This window comes from Nycticebus coucang, chromosome 18, assembly GCF_027406575.1.
Source record: "Nycticebus coucang isolate mNycCou1 chromosome 18, mNycCou1.pri, whole genome shotgun sequence".
NCBI lineage: Eukaryota > Metazoa > Chordata > Mammalia > Primates > Lorisidae > Nycticebus > Nycticebus coucang.
Window position 1 is genome coordinate 23,568,050 of NC_069797.1, and position 7,417 is coordinate 23,575,466.

Consider the following 7,417-nt stretch of genomic DNA (forward strand, 5'->3'; position numbering starts at 1 on the left):
CTGCCTCCTTAAAAATAAAGCTGTTCGGGGTGGCGCCTGTGGCTAAGCGGGTAGGGCACCGGCCCCATATGCCGAGGGTGGTGGGTTCAAACCCGGCCCCGGCCAAAACTGCAACAAAAAAATAGCCGGGCGTTGTGGCGGGTGCCTGTAGTCCCAGCTGCTGGGAGGCTGAGGCAAGAGAATCACCTAAGCCCAGGAGTTGGAGGTTGCTGTGAGCTGTGTGACGCCACGGCACTCTACCGAGGGCAATAAAGTGAGACTCTGTCTCTACAAAAAAAAAAAAAATAATAATAATAATAATAAAGCTGTTTGGGCTCTCGGGCGCTGGTGATAGAGAAAAGTATCCCAGTCTCCTGATCCCATCTTTGCCTCCCAGTTCCACCTCTGTCTCTCGCATCTTTGTCTTTTGTGTTTTATTTTATTTCATCATTTCCCACTGATCCCACTCTGGTATGTTTGCTTTTCATACTGTTTCAAGAAACTGGGCCAGGGTGAACTGATGGCAACTATGAAATACATAGTTGGGCCTAGATGGGCCCTCCTGGGAATAGTGATCTGACCATAGGAACCTTGATGTGAGTGAATGAGCCTGCCCTGTGTTCAGTCATGAACTGGTTCACTGTCTCACAGAGGTCTCCCTGAGATGTGCTCAGCTCCATCACTGGGGCCTAGATTGTCTTCTACTGACCTACCCACGAATCCAGACAAACAGAGGTGTTTCCATTATCTCTGATCAGAGGTTCTGAAGGATCATACGTTTTCTGAGAACCAAAGAAGCAGGGGAGAGAACCAGGTAAAGGGCAGTCCTCTCTTCTAAGTGGGTGATGGCAAACCTGCTTGTCAGCCCAAGAACTTCTAGGGTAAAGGGTGTTTCATGTACAAAGGTGAGAGGTTTGAAGAATGTGAAACATTATGTTTTCCAATGATGGCTGCACCAACATATGTATCCCATCCTACATGTTTTTCTTACACAAAATGAATGAGCGTCTGCCAACTGAAGAGGGGGGTCTAGATTCCTCTCGTGAATCTGAGCAGGAAGCTGTGATTGTACTGACCATTAGAATGTGGTGGAAGTGACGCTATGTGACTTCCAAGGTTAGGTCATAAAAGGGCACAGCTTCTACCTGATTCTCTCTTGGGATGTTCACCCTTGGAGCCCAGCCATCATGTTGTAAGGAGGCCCATGCGGGTGTTCTGGCCAGCAGTCTTAGCCCACTGCCACTATCAGCCATCAGACTTGTGAGGGAGCAGCCTTAGGCTCCCAGCTTTTGACCTCCAAATAATACTGAGTAGAACAGAGACAAACTGCCTGTGCAGTGTCTGAGCAAAATAAAAAAATGTTTTTGCTGTGTTAAAAATTTTATTTTTTGACCAAATAATATATACTTTTAGTATAAAAGTCAAAACATCTAAAAGGGTAGACAGTGAAAAAATGTCTCCTACTTGGTCTTTCAGTCCCTTGCTTCCCTTTGTGAAGACAGACACTAGTATTACCAATTCTTTGTGTATCCTTTGAGGGTTATTCTGTGCATGTCTGAGCTTCTGTGTCTATGTTACTAATAGAAGGGATAGAGTATAATACTGAGTCAAAACTTTGCTGTTTTGGAGAACACTTCCATCAGTCCATAGAAAGCTTAAATACTTTTTTTTAAAACTGTAGTGCCTTATCACTGTGTTCTACTCTGAGGCTACTCAATAAACAAAAATCCAGTCCACATGGGAGCAGGACACCATTACCAGAGGGAATTTACCTAACAAAGGCAATCAGTGTAACCTAATTCCTTGTACCCTCAATGAATCCCAAACAACAACAACAACAAAGATAGCTGGACATTGTGGTGGGCACCTGCAGTTCCAGCCACTCGGGAAGCTGAGTCAAGAGGATCGATCACTTTTGCCCAAGAGTTTGAGGTTACTGCCAGCTGTGATGCCATGGCACTCCACTGAGGTGACAAAGTGAGACTCTGTCTCAAAAAAACAAAACAAACAAAAAACTCCAAACAAATAAAAAACAAATGGATATCTAGTTCTTCGAGCATCATGAAAAAATCCTATCCACATGTGCAAAACAAGTTTGCAAAGAGGCATTTACTTCACAAACTGACCTTTTATTTCAGTAGAAATCCTTTAAATATTAAGCCACTTTGTCAGTTTTGTTTCATTGAAATTATGCTTATGTATTTATGCCTGAAACATTCTATGAAAAGCAAAGACCATTTAAGTCAGAAATTATTTATTTATTTATTTATTTAGAGACTGAATCTCACTCTGGGATTGAATGACATCATTCATATCTCACAGCAACCTCAAACTCCTGGGCTCAAGCCATCTTCTTGCCTCAGCCTCCTGAGTAGCTGGGACTATAGGCACCTACCATGACACTTGGCTAGTTTTTTATTTTTAGTAGACATGAGGTCTTGCTGTTTCTCAGGCTGGGGAAGTTATTTATTAAGCAGGTCAAGAAGAAGACAGTATGATTATATGGGCGGCGCCTGTGGCTCAGTTGGTAAGGTGCCGGCCCCACATACCAAGGGTGGCGGGTTCAAACCAGGCCCCAGCTGAACTGCAACCAAAAAATAGCTGGGCATTGTGGCGGGCACCTGTAGTCCCAGCTACTCACTTAAGCCAGGAGTTGGAGGTTGCTGTGAGCTGTGTGATGCCATGGCACTCTACCGAGGGCCATAAAGTGAGACTCTGTCTCTACAAAAAAAAAAAAAAAGAAAATAGAAAGTGTGATTATATGCTTGAAGTATCCTATATAACTCTTCTATTTTTAAGAAATCCACAAATATAATAATTCTTTTTTTTTTGAGACAGAGTCTCACTATGTCACCTTCAGTAGAGTGCTACAGTGTCACAGCTCACAGCAACCTCAAACTCTTGGGCTTAAGCGATTTTCTTGTCTCAGCCTCTTAAGTAGCCAGGACTACAGGCACACGCCACAACGCCCAGCTATTTTTTGTTTTTGTTGTTGTTTAGCAGGCCCAGGCTGGGTTCAAACCCACCAGCTCCGGTGCATGTGGCCAGTGCCCTAACCACTGAGCTATGGGTGCCGAGCCCACAAATATAATAATTCTGTCTGTTAAGTTTGCATTTTGTTTAACATAACAAACACCAAAAGTGTGAAGTGTAAGTTATGAGAAAGATGGAGTCCAGAGACATCTGAGCTACTCGGTAGGGCCCAGCCTATCAAGAGTCTATGTCCCAACATGGCACAAGATATATGTCTCTAAACAGACTAGACTTTTACCCTGAATCACATTGAAAGGTTGGGGCATACCCTCCAAATATCCTCAACTTCTTTCAGTTACAGGACCCCAGGGCTGGCATCCATGGGTTTATTGAAAACTGTCCCATGCTTTCAGCCTATACTGTCTTTTGGGGAGTAAGTCTCACGTGTTTACTACCCGCTGTGCAAAAGCAGCAGCTTTATTTTGGGGCAACCAATGCTACTGCTGTGGGATGAGTCCCACATTGTTCACTCCATCTGCACTTTGGACGATTTTATTTTTTTAATTGTTGGGGATTCATTGAGGGCACAAGAAACCAGGTTACACTGATCACATTTGTCGGGTAAAGTCCCTCTTACAGTTGTGTCTTGCCCCCAAGAGGAGTGTCACACAAAATAAATTTTATTATTGTTTAAGCTAAAGTTGAGGATGCTTTGTTATTCAGCTATAATAACTAGAACTGTGGGCAACTAGAAATAAGGAAGAGCACTGTTACATGGAGGAACTAGGCAGGAAACTCAGCTGGAAATCCAGAAGAATCACTGAACCCCGGGCAATTCAACAGTATAATCATCCCAACTGCAGGACAAAATCCTCCAGCACAGTCAGAGTTCTTCTATCCCTGGTAGACCAGCATCTGGCTGCCAGGACATTTTGCAGCTGCTGGGTGTGCCTGCTGAGAAAACATGTCAGGCATCGCATGTACGATTAAAGTTATCTGATCCACAGGGCTTTGCTGAGCTGGCATAAAGGTATCATTGTGCATGTAGTTCAACACAGCTACCCCACAAAAAGAAGACAGGGCTTGGCTCGGTGACTGTAGTTCAGCGGCTAGGGCTCCAGCCACAGACACCGGAGCTGGTGGGTTTGAATCCAGCCTGGGCCTGCCAAACAACAATGACAACAACAACAAAATAGCCGGGTGTTGTGGTGGGTGCCTGTAGTCCCAGCTACTCGGGAGGCTGAGGCAAGAGAATCGTTTAAGCTCAAGAGTTTGAGGTTGCTGTGAGCTGTGATGCCACAGCACTCTACCCAGGGCAACAGCTTGAGACTCTGTCTCAAAGAAAAAAGAAGACAGGGCTCTATTTGCAGCAGAACATTCAAAGACAAAGCTGCCCAGAGATAGGATAAGCTGCCTTCACATTATAGCCTGTATACCAATCGTTATGATCTCTGAAACCCCACCCCACACTGGTATGCACCTGTTGAAAGGGACATGGTAAAGTGTATTTTCACTGTTCTTTTTTTTTTTTTTTTTTTTTGGTATTTCTGGATTATTTAAAGAATAATTGCAGTAATTCCAGTTAGTCAGGAGGCCTGAGGCAAGAGGATTGCTCAAGCTCAAGAGTTCAAGGTTACTGTGAGCTATGACGCCACAACACTGTATCTAGAAAAAGACACTCTCAAAAAAAAAAAATGTTTCACACAGGTATGTAAACACGCAATTTATAAGATAGTCATATAAAGGAACTCGGATACTTTTAGGTCATATTTTTCAGAAATAGTACGTTTAGCTTTAATATTTACACATTGTTAGTTCAAATTATTTGCAAAGTTGAAAGATTATAAAACAAAAATATTGGAGGATGTGGAAAAAAATTACCACAAAAATGGTTCTAGGGTCTTAAATTGATTCTCACATTTACTAAAGTAATGTGTTTCAAACTGCAATGAAGGTTATTTAGTTTCTTTAGTTTGGAAATAGTTCCTGAGCCATAGTGGGAAAATATATTAGACCTCCTTATACTACAAATATTTTCAACTGTCCACCAAGAACACTTCCAGAGACATTTCTCTTTGGTTTAGAAAGTCAATACATTTACTTTCTTTATTCTCACATCAAGTAGCTAAAAGAGAAAATTAATTTATTTTTACCATGATTTTATGGTTAAAATGTTTTTATGTTTACCATGATCAATGTATGAAGCTCAGCTGGACTTCCATGATTAAAATATGGAAAACATGGAGTGTGTACTTAAAAATCACTGTTGGTCCAGCTACTTACCGTTGATCTTTGACAAGCCAAATAGAAACATTCAGTGGGGAAAAGATTCCCTATTTAACAAATGGTGCTGGGTGAACTGGCTGGCGACCTGGAGAAGACTGAAACTGGACCCACACCTTTCACCATTAACTAAGATAGACTCTAACTGGATTAAAGATTTAAACTTAAGATATGAAACTATAAAAATACTAGAAGTAGTCCAGGGAGAACACTTGAAGAAATCGGCCTGGGTGAATATTTTATGAGGAGGTCCCCCCAGGCAATTGAAGCAACACCAAAAATACATTACTGGGACCAAGGACACAGTAAGTAAAGCAAGCAGATAGCCCTCATAATGGGAGAAGATATTTGCAGGTTATGTCTCCGACAAAGGTTTAATAACCAGAATCCACAGAGAACTCAAACGTATTAGCAAGAAAAGAACAAGTGATCCCATCTCAGGGTGGGCAAGGGACTTGAAGAGAAACTTCTCTGAAGAAGACAGATGCAAGGTCTACAGACACATGAAAAAATGCTCAGGGCGGCGCCTATGGCTCAAGGAGTAGGGCGCCGGTCCCATATACCGAGGGTGGCGGGTTCAAACCCAGCCCCGGCCAAACTGCAACAAAAAAAATAGCTGGGCGATGTGGTGGGTGCCTGTAGTCCCAGCTACTCGGGAGGCTGAGGCAGCAGAATCGCCTAAGCCCAGGAGTTGGAGGTTGCTGTGAGCTGTGTGACGCCACAGCACTCTACCGAGGGCAATAAAGTGAAACTCTGTCTCTACAAAAAAAAAAAAAAAAAAGAAATAAGAGAGACTCTGTCTTTACAAAAAAAAAAAAAGAAAAAATGCTCATCATCCTTAATCATCAGAGACATACAAATCAAAAGTACTTTGAGATATCATCTAACTCTGGTAAGATTAGCCCACATCATAAAATCTCAAAACCAGAGATGTTGGCATGGATGTGGAGAAAAGGGAACACTTCTATACTGCTGGTGGGAATGCAAACTAATATGTTACTTTTGGAAAAATGTTTGGAGAACACTTAGAGACCTAAAAATAGACCTGCCATTCAATCCTACAATTCCTCTACTAGGTATATATCCAGAAGACCAAAAATCACATTATAACAAAGGTATTTGTACCAGATTGTTTATTGCAGCCCAAATTCATAATTGCTAAGTCACGGAAGAAGCCCAAGTGCCCATCAACCTATGAATGGATTAATAAATTGTGGTATATGTACACCATGGAATATTATGCAGCCTTAAAGAAAGATGAAGACTTTACCTCTTTCATGTTTCCATGGATGGAGCTGGAACATATTCTTCTTAGCAAAGTATCTCAAATACATTAGCCTTGTACAGCAATACTGTATTGCTTAATACAGCAATGTATAAATAGCTTAACACAGCAATACATTAGCCTAAGGCTATGAAAAAGTATCCAATGTACTCAGTCCTACTATGAAATAGTATAGCCCAAGAATATGGGAAAAGGGGAGAAGGAGGGGAGGGGAGGGGGAAGGATAAGTGAAGGGAGGGTGATTGGTGGACCACACCTATGGTGCATCTTACAAGGGTATATGTGAAATTTAATAAATGAAGAATATAAATGTTTTAACACAATAACTAAGAAAATGCCATGAAGGCTGTGTTAACCAGTTTGATGAAAATATTTCAAATTGTATATAAAACCAGCACATTGTACCCCATGATTGTGTTAATGTACATAGCTATGATTTAATTAAAAAAATTACTGTTGGAACCTCATTCATTATATAAATAGGTTCATTTGTAATACTTCATTTCAGACAAACAGTAAGCATTTTCCCCCCACTTTACAGATGAAAAACCTGACACTCTAAGGGGTACATTAATCTGCCGAAGGTCACATAGGTGACTGTAGCCAGAAATTGAATCTGGATCAGTTTGACTCAAGAGGTCAAATTCAATTTGTACTCTATGTTATAAGCTGTATACCAATTGTAATGATCTCTGAACCTCATCATTGGTATGCACCTATTGAAAGTGATTCACCAAATTTTACTTTTACTTATTTATTTTGATATTTCTGAGGGCAGCGCCTGTAGCTCAAGGAGTAGGGCACTGGCCCCATATATTGGAGGTGGCGGGTCCAAATCTGGCCCCAGCCAAAAACTGCAAAAAGTAAATAAACAAATAAATAAATCCTAGTCTATAG